The 10,363-nt window shown below is 43.8% G+C and overlaps 1 pseudogene; it reads left to right on the top strand.

Annotated features, from left to right (window-relative positions):
• Positions 1-1,329: 1,329 nt before the first annotated feature.
• On the top strand, positions 1,330-3,697 carry LOC136306531 (heterogeneous nuclear ribonucleoprotein A1-like; annotated as a pseudogene).
• Positions 3,698-10,363: the final 6,666 nt, after the last annotated feature.

Genomic DNA, 10,363 nt, shown 5'->3' with positions numbered 1-10,363 from the left:
CATAAGAAATGATGACATCGGATCATTTACAACAAAATGGATGGATCTTGATAACATTATACCGAGCGAAATTAGTAAATCAGAAAAACCAAGAAGTACATGATTCCATACATTGGTGGGACATAAAAACGAGACTAAGAGACATGGACAAGATTGTGGCGGTTACCGGGGGTGGGGGGGCGCAGGAGGGAAGGAGGAGAGGGGGAGGGGCACAAAGAAAACTAGATAAAAGGTGACGGAGGACAATCTGACTTTGGGTGATGGGTATGCAACATAAGTGAATGACAAGATAATCTGGACATGTTTTCTTTGAATATATGTACCCTGATTTATTGATGTCACCCCATTAACATTAATAAAAATTTATAAAAAAAAAGATATATTGAAGAGATGAATAAATATCCTATTCTGCAAAAAAAAAAAAAAAAGCTGTACTACATATACACATGGAATACTATGGGGCCATGAAAAAGAAGGAAATACTACCTTTTGTAACAACATGGATGGACCTGGAAACTATTATGTTAAGTGACATAAGCCAGGCAAGAAATAAAAATATCATATGACTTCACTCAAATGAGGAATCCAATGAACAATGTGAACTGAGGAACAGAATAGAAGGAGAGGAAGGATCAAAGGAACCAGTGGGAAAGGGGACAGAGGGAAAGGGGATGAGAGGATGAGATCAGAGAAGGGAAAGAGCTTGGTGAAATTATATATACATAACAGCATTATCGAGAGTAGAAGAGCAAATCCTGGAGGAAAGTGGAGAGGGTGTTGGGGGAGGGGGCAAGAAGGATGTTGAGGGGAATTCAGGGGTGCGGGAGGATGTATTTGGTGGGACACTTGAATCTATGTAAACACAATAAATTTAAATCAATAAAAAAATAAGAAATAAGCCCTGGCCGGTTGGCTCAGCGGTAGAGCTTCGGCCTGGCGTGCAGAAGTCCCGGGGTTCGAGTCCTGGCCAGGGCACACAGAATCGCCCATCTGCTTCTCCACCCCTCCCCCTCTCCTTCCTCTCTGTCTCTCTCTTCCCCTCTCGCAGCTGAGGCTCCATTGGAGCAAAGATGGCCCGGGCGCTGGGGATGGCTCCTTGGCCTCTGCCCCAGGTGCTAGAGTGGCTCTGGTCGCAGCAGAGCGACGCCCTGGAGGAGCAGAGCGTCGCCCCTGGTGGGCGTGCCGGGTGGATCCCGGTAGGGCGCATGCGGGTGTCTGTCTGACTGTCTCTCCCCGTTTCCAGCTTCAGAAAAATACAAAAAAAAAAAAAGAAAAAAAAAAGGAATAAAAAAAACCCCCCACCATGGGTGAGAGTGTGCAAGCCTCGATATGGACTGCACACCAAAGACACAGGACGTGCAGTGGAGAACCTTCATCACCTCAAGTAGGTAAAGCTCTTAAGACCCCAAAGAGCATAAACCAGGAAAGCAAAGATTGAGATTTTTCACTTGTCTATATTAAAATCAAGTTCCGGTCTTTAAAAGACACCAGAAAGAAAATGTAAATAGCAACAAATAAAAAAATAAAGATATTTGCAAACATGTATTTGAAAAAATGATTCATACCCAGAATATATACAGTGGTCCCTCGTCTATCCCAGGGATTAGGTTCCAGAACCCCCGCAATAGTAAGGTGACCAATCATCCTCCTTTAGGGAGGACAGTCCTTCTGTTTTAAGTTCTGTCCTCCCTAGAACAGTGTCTTCCTACATGTCCTCCTTTTTGGTATTGGAAGACTAATGTGTAAATGTCTGTATTCGATCAATGCAGAGTTGATCCACTGCGTGTGATGTGATATATTTGTATCTAAATGAGTACTTTTTCTTACAATTATTATTTAAAATAGGCATGTAAGCATTACAATATAAAATATTTCAAATATTTTTATTATACATTTATATTATAGTATAATATTGTTGCAATGAATGTTTTGTTTATTTTTGTCCTTTTTATTGTAAAAAAGTTGGTCACCTTAGCAATAGGCAAAAATCTGCAAAGTAAAGACCTGATATTTATTTTATTATTTATATATTTTAAGGCTACCGTTGCTGAGCCAATCAGTGCCCAGGATCCAGAATACAGTGCTCTGGTTGGTTGCCCCCATCCATCAGCCAAAAGAATTTTAAAATTTGCGATACAGCGAGACCACACAAAGTGAACCACCATATGGGAAGGGATGACTATATATATATAATTTTTTTTGTGTGTGTATTTTTCTGAAGCTGGAAACGAGGAGGCAGTCAGACTCCCGCATGCGCCCGACCGGGATCCACCCGGCACGCCCACCAGGGGGCGATGCTCAGCCCATCCGGGGCATCGCTCTGTCGCAACCAGAGCCACTCTAACGCCTGGGGCAGAGGCCAAGGAGCCATCCCCAGTGCCCGGGCCATCTTTGCTCCAATGTAGCCTCGGCTGCGGGAGGGGAAGAGAGAGACAGAGAGGAAGGAGAGGGGGAGGGGTGGAAAAGCAGATGGGCGCCTCTCCTGTGTGCCCTGGCCGGGACTCGAACCCGGGACTTCAGCACGCCAGGTCGACGCTCTACTACTGAGCCAACCGGCCAGGGCCTGTATATATATATTTTTAAAGACAAAGACAAGCCTAACCTGTGGCAGTGCAGTAGATAAAGCTTTGACCTGAAACGCTGAGGTCATGGTTCAAAACCCTGAGCTTGCCTGGTCAAGGCACGTATGGGAGTTGATGCTTCCTGCTCCTTCCTCCTTCTCTCTCTCTTTCTCCCCGCTCTCTAACATGAATAAAGTCTTAAAGAATAAAAATAAAAAAGTAAAAAACAAAAACACCTTTTTGCTGGTGGACATGGCCAAGTAAGTATTGCTCAAGTCATCATATCTAAGTCAGAGTCTCCCAAAGAGTCAGAACAGCTGCAGAAGCTCTTATCCGTGGTTCGAGCTTTGAAACAACCGATGAGAATCTGAGGAGCCATTTTGAGCAATGGGGAATACTAACAGGCCATGTGGTGGTGAGAGAGCCAAACACCAAGCACTCCAGAGGCTTTGGGTTTGTCACCTATGCCACTGTGGAGGAGGTGGATGCAGCCATGAATGCAAGGCCACACAAGGTGGAGAGAAGAGTTGTGGAACCAAAGAGGGCTGTTTCAAGAGAAGATTCTCAAAGACCTGGTGCCCACTTAACTCTGAAAAAGAACTTCGTCAGTGGCAAAGCACCACATAAGAGATTATTTTCAACAGTATGGGAAAATTGACTGAGCGAGGCAGTAGCAAAGAGAGGCTTTACTTTTGTAACCGTGATGGAGGTGGATATAAATGGTGGCAGTGGGGAAGGCTATAATGATTTGGTAACGATGGAAGCAATTTTGGAGGTGGCAGAAGCTACAATGACTTTGGCAATTATAACAATCAATCTTCAAATTTTGGACCCATGAAAGGTGGAAACGGAGGCAGGAGCTGTGGCCCCTAGCCCCAATGGTGGTGGAGGCCAGTACTTTGCCAAACCTCGAAACCAAGGTGGATATGGTGATTCCAGGAGCAGCAGCAGTAGCTATGGCAATGGCAGGTTTTAATTACTGCCAGGAAACAAAGATTAGTAAAAGAGGAGAGCCAGAGAAGTGACAGGGAAGCTACAGGTTATAACACATATGTGAACTCAGCCAAGCACAGTGGTGGCAGGGTCTAGCTGCTACAAAGAAGACATGTTTTAGACAATATTCATGTGAATGGGCAAAAAAAACCCCCAAAACTTGGCTGTATTTGTGACTAATTGTATAACAGGTTAGTTATTTTAGTTTCTGTTCTGTGGAAAGTGTAAAGCAATCCAACAAGGGTTTTTAATGTAGTTTTTTGGGTTTTTTGCACCCATGTTGTTGATTGCTAAATGTAATAGTCTGATCATGACGCTGAATAAGTGTGTCTTTAAAAAAAATGACAAAAACAAGTCTTGAACCAAAAAGAAGAAAGACACAACAGCTAAGAGTCCAGAACTTTCTACTTACTAGGAAAGGAAGCAGGATGCCAGGAAATAACTGAGGTGCCAACCACGTTTGTTTAAAAAAAAAACAAAAAACAAATTGAAACGATATGCAATTTCACACTCGGTAGATGAGCAAAAAATTAAATGTCTGTCAAATAAAGTGTTAGAAAAGACTTAGAAAAGTGGGGCTCTGGCCCTGGCCAGTGGCTCAGTGGATAAAGTGTTAGCCCAGCATATGGATGCCCTGGGTTCAAATCCGGTCAGAGAACACAGGAGAAGCGACCATCTGCTTCTCTTCCCCTCTGTCTACCCCCCCCTCTTTTCCCCTACCACACCTGGTGGTCTGATGGGTCCCAGTGTTGGCCTCAAGCACTAAAAATAGCTTGGTACTCCAGCATTGGCCTCAGACTGGGTTGCCTGGTGGATCCCTGGTTGGGGCACATGCAGGAGTCTGCCTATCTCCCCTCCTCTCACTTAAAAAAAAAAAAAGGCTTCTGCTTCTTGTGTTCTCTCTCTCTTCCTCCCTCCCTCCTTCTCAGTATTCACTTTGGGAGAAGCTAACTGCCATATCATGAGGCCACATGGTGAAGAATGAAAGGCTTGCCATCAATCATGCCAGTGAGCTTGGAAGCAGATATTCATTTGATCAACCTTCAGCCTGACCAAGTTGCAGCCTGACCAACAATGAACAACTGACTGAAGCATCATGAGAGACTGAGCCAGAACTACCTAGCCACACTGTCCCCAACTTCCTGAACTATTTGCAAATAATAAATATTTGCCGTTTTAAGTTGCTAAATTTGGGAGTAATTACCACAATAGGTAACTAATACAGTAATCGTGGGTTTGGAAAAGAATGACTTACATGAGCATGAACTAGAGTGGGGGGGAAATCCACACATCACATCTTTTTTATTTATTTTTTTGACAGAGACAGTGGAGTCAGAGAGAGGGACAGATAGGGACACACAGGCAGAGAGATGAGAAGCATCGATTCTTTGTTGTGGCCCCTTAGTTGTTCATTGCTTTCTTTCTTTCTCTTTCTTTTTCTTCCTTTCTTTATTTACTTTAGAGAAGAGAGACAGAGTGAGAGAGAGAAGGGGAGGAGCAGGAAGTGACCTTTGGGCTCAAGTCAGCAACCCCACACTCAAACTGGTGAGCCCGTGCTCAAGCCAGATGAGTCTGCATTCAAGCCGGTAGCCTCGGGGTTTCAAACCTGGGTCCTCTGCATCCCAGTCCAATGCTCTATCCAGTGCGCCACCACCTGGTCAGGATACATGTCACATCTTATAAAATCAAAAACTTCAGTTCTTTCAAAGAAGATGCAAGGGTTCCAGGCAAGATGATATAGACACTATTTCTCCCTGTTCTTTCCACTAAATATAACTATAACTGACAATCCTAACAGGACTGTCGTAGTCAGCTCCAGCTGCTACAACAAAATACCACACACTGGGTGGTTTAAACAAATGGCGTTTATTTCTCACAGTTCTGGAGGCCAGGAAGAAATTAAAGATCAAGGTGTTGGCCGATTCAACGTCTGGTGAAAGCTTGCTTCCTGGGTTGCTATCATTTTTTTATTTATTTATTCATTTTAGAGAGGAGAGAGAGAGAGAGAGAGAGAGAGAGAGAGAGAGAGAGAGAGAAAGGGGGGAGGAGCAGGAAACATCAACTCCCATATGTGCCTTGACCAGACAAGTGCAGATTTCGAACTGGCAACCTCAGCATTCCAGGTCGATGCTTTATCCACTGCGCCACCACAGGTCAGGCTGCTACCATTTTTGAAGTGCACTCACATGGTCTTTCCTCACACATGATCCTGATTGCTCCTCCAGGGTTGGTGGGGGGGGGGGCACTAAGCCGACATGGGGCTCCACCCTCATGACCTCATCTAAACATAATCACTCCCCAAAGACCATATAAACACCATCACACCATATGTACTTCAACATATGAATTTTGGGAGAACAAACATTCAGTCCAAGCAAGGACTATGGAAGATGAGAGTAAGACTAGCTACTCAATGACAGCAGCCTAGAGATAGCGCTTTCCTACCCTGCCAAAAGGTTTGAGACCCAGATTTTTAGGGCAGCTTTTGTACAGCCAGAGACAAAACACACCAGAAAAGCATTGCAAGGATTCAGAGGTAAAACAGTCATTGGAATTGCAGCCCACAAAAGTAGACCAGGACCACCAGCACACTAACCTAAACAAGATGATTTTCCTCTTTCAGCAATTAAAAATGTTATTCCACTGCGATCTGTTCTCTTTTTCCCTAATGAAAAGTCAGCATTTGACTAGGATGTACCTAGGTATGGCCTTTTTAAGATTTATCCTGCTCTTGGGGTGTGGGGTAGCACATGGTGAGGCATAGACCAAGAGAGAAAAACCAGGAGAGTTTTACATTTTTTTATACTCACAGTCCATTCACACCACCAAGGACCACTCAGAAGCACTAGGGTAGGTCTTGAGAAAACAGACAAGGCAGAAACTGTGGGAAACACTCTTTATTGTGGTCTCCCAAGGAATAATGGGTGAGACAGGGTAGGAAGGCTTAGAAGTTGCCGCTTTGAATAATTCCAGTGGGCTCTGGGGCATCAGAGCTGTGCCTGGTTGTCTGGTATCTGGCCTTGGGTGACTGGGGTGGGTGTGTAGTGGCACATAGCATGAGAGCCCAATAAGTGAGGTGGTCAAGGGTGTGGATTCAACTGTCTGCTCAAGATAACTGACTCACCTCTAGCCAGCGCCTCAAAGCTGGATGAAGAAATCATTTTTAAGAAACTATATTACAGGGGGTCACTGACTTTTTTGGATCCATGAGTTGGTATTTTTCTCACATTTTGGCCAATATTTCTCCAAATACTTTTCCTTCCATTTTTTTTCTCCTTTTCTTCTAGGATTCCACTGATCATATTTGTTATATTGCTTGATACTGCATGTTATTTTGTCAATCTCTTTTTACCTATTTGCTAATTTGAATTTCTTTTAACCTGTCTTCAAGCTCCAATTCTTTCTTCTACACTATTTAATCTTCTTGTAAGCTCACCCATGAAAGTATTTTCAAAATTTTCACCTGTCCATTTCTCTACATCTTTATCCTATGTTATCTATATTTTCCTATAGATTCTTTAACATATTTAAAATTATTTTTGTTTTTAGTCTTACAAGTTTATTTAAACTTATGACATATGCCAAACAGCAAGATATCAAATGCTCTAACTCTTATAATTTCAGTACTTTGGCTTCTGTGGGTGTTTTTCCCCTCTTGGTTATGTGTCGTATATTCCTGTTTCTTTCTATGTCTCCTGAATTGTGATTGCATACTAACTATTCTGAATGACTCACTGCATATTCTCGATTCAGTTTTTTCCCCCCATGAAACCCATTAGGTTTTGTTTTTGTAGGTAGTTAAGTTGCTAGCAGATCAGCTTGAGTCTTCAAAGGCTTGCTTTTTGGGTTTATTGGAGTAGGTCTGTTTTAGTTTTGCCTTTAGTCCTAGAGCCGAGGCCTGAGTTTTGAAATGTAGTTCTAATCCTAGAGTGGTATAGCCCTTTAGGTTTTCAATAGAAAGCCCAAAATATTTACCAAGCCTCTTTACTCTGGTGGGACATAAATTTCAAAATTCTCCTCCCCAGCAACAGACATCTGCTGAAACCTCTGAGCTCCTCCAGCATTTCAGTTGTTGCTTTCGGTTGGGCCTCTTGGAATCCTGCCGTTTATCCAGGACTTAGTCAGTCAAGGACTTTGGGGAAGTACAGTGTGTCCGTAAAGTCATGGTGCACTTTTGACCAGTCACAAGAAAGCAACAGAAGACGACAGAAATGTGAAATCTGCACCAAATAAAAGAAAAACTCTTCTATTTCATACCTATTCAGTGCAGTTTGATGTGGACTCACGCACAGATCTTTTTAGGGCTCCTTAGGTAGCTATCCCGTGTAGCCTCTACAGACTCGTCATTGACTGATGGTCTACCAGAACGGGGTTTCTCCACCAAACTGCTGGTTTCCTTCAACTGCTTATCCCACTGAGTAATGTTATTCCTATGTGGTGGCACTTTGTTATAAACGTCACGATATTCACATTGCACTTTGGTCACAGATTCAAATTTAGTGAGTCACAGAACACACTGAACTTTCCTTTGTACTGTCCACATCTCGACTGGCACGGCGGCCGTGGGCTGCTCCACTGTATACATGGTGTTACGTCATCATCTGCGCATGCGCACATGCTACCACATCATCCTACAGAAACTGGGAGGGTTTTTCTTTTATTTGGTGCAGATTTCACATTTCTATCATCTTTTGTTATTTTCCTGTGACCAGTCAAAAGTGCACCATGACTTTACGGACACACTGTATTCAAGGTAAATTCAAGGATCTGTGGCTTCTTCCTTTCTTGGATTTCCCCTTTCTAATATCCAGTTGCTCAGACAGTTCCAAACTCTGACTTAGCTCCTCAGTCCAGTAAGATTGCCTCTTTTTATTCCTCATGTACCACATGAGAAACAGTCACTTAAATGCGATTTTTTTTTTTCTCCCTGAAGCTGGAAACGGGGAGAGACAGTCAGACAGACTCCCGCATGCACCCGACCAGGATCCACCCAGCACGCCCACCAGGGGGCGATGCTCTGCACCTCCGGGGCGTCACTCTGCCGCGACCAGAGCCACTCCAGCGCCTCAAGCAGAGGCCAAGGAGCCATCCCCAGCGCCCGGGCCATCTTTGCTCCAATGAAGCCTTGGCTGCTGGAGGGGAAGAGAGAGACAGAGAGGAAGGAGGGGGGGTGGAGAAGCAAATGGGCGCTTCTCCTATGTGCCCTGGCTGGGTTCGAACCCGGGACCTCTGCACGCCAGGCCGACGCTCTACCACTGAGCCAACCGGCCAGGGCAAAATGCGAATTTTATCCAATGCTTCTCTTCAGTGCTTCAGCCCCCCTCCAGTTTTTGCCTGTTTCTGGTCACTTTCAGTGCATTTCAACAGTGTGATAATTATTGGTGGGAGAGCTAGTCTTATACAAGATGCTCTTGCCATTACTAGAGTCCAGACTGTAATCAGATGTCTAAGTTATTAAAGAAAATAAAATCCAACTTCATTTCTTTATCTGGATAATGGTTACACAAATGTGTTCACTCTGAAAACTTACCAAGGTGCATGTTTATACAATTGTAACCCCATTTGCTGTAAGTTAATAAAAAAATCTATTATAAGAAAAAAAAACCAATTTCATGTTAGCACCCAGTTTAAAACCACTTGGGGGCTTTCTGTGGTCTGTGATCAAACCCAGACCACTCCCTTGACCCTAGCTCTAGCCACTTACAACTTTCTAAATGAGCCACACTAGCTCTTGTTCCTCCCTCGAGTCCCATCTCCCTCACCTGACGTGGATATCGCCTACTTATTCCTCAGCCTTCGATTTAAACATCTCCTCACAGAAGCTTTTCCTGACCACCAATTCCCTCTTCAAGAATACTTTGGTGCCCTCTGTTGTGTTCTCACAGCCACAAGGTCCCCCTCCACAACCTTCACCTAGGCAAGAACACTCATTGCACAAGCTTGCACTGTCCAATGAGAACCTGGGAAGAGGAACCACATCTTCAGCCACAAATCTAATCCCAGAGTAGGAGCTCAGAGAATTTGAAAAATGAACAAAGCCCCTGCTATCTTTCCTGTTGTGGTTTGTACTGCAGGGGAAGTTTGCCTACCAGATCCTGCCTAGGGCAGTTCTCCAAGGTGGGGGAGCTAGGTCTGAGTGCTATCCTGGACTCCGAGGACTGCCTGCAACTAGACTCACTCCATTACCAGGTAAGAGGTTCAGGTAAAGTGCTACTTCCTGTCTGGGCTTGCTGCATCTGTCAGATAAAGGGGTGGAATTCAGAGCTCTAACAACCTGCCCATCCTACACCTAAAAGCTGAAGGACTGACCAGATAGTTTAAAAAAAGAAAAGTTTATTGTGTTAAGCAGACCTTACTTTCATTACAGTAGCAGGAAATTCATTCACAGTTCACTTTGGGTACAGAGGGCCCTGCAGAGCTGCAATGCTGGCTTCCAAGCAAGGGCCGCACCTGGACCTAGGCTGAATTTAATAAAAGTTACAGTAAAATAGTTTTTATAAAGAAGGGGTTAAGATATATTGTGTGTTTTTTTTTAAACTCCCAACATTTTTCTTCATTTCTCCATGTTTACATTGTTATTACCGAGGATAACTGGTTGGAAAACATGGTACCTGATAATCTTTTTCTCAAATTGTTGATCTTGGGTTAATATATTCTGATACTTTCATTTTGAAGAGGAATTATGCCCATTTCTCTGGAAATCTAAATCATGACAAGTGACACAATGCAGAGACTACAGATGGGAGGAAGGCCTCAGCTCATACCCTAACTTGTAATTCACTTGGTTAAATTCTCCACATTTGGCTTCT

This window comes from Saccopteryx bilineata, chromosome 5 (genome assembly GCF_036850765.1).
Source record: "Saccopteryx bilineata isolate mSacBil1 chromosome 5, mSacBil1_pri_phased_curated, whole genome shotgun sequence".
In the NCBI taxonomy this organism is placed as follows: Eukaryota; Metazoa; Chordata; class Mammalia; order Chiroptera; family Emballonuridae; genus Saccopteryx; species Saccopteryx bilineata.
This window is presented reverse-complemented; position numbering and strand designations above follow the sequence as displayed.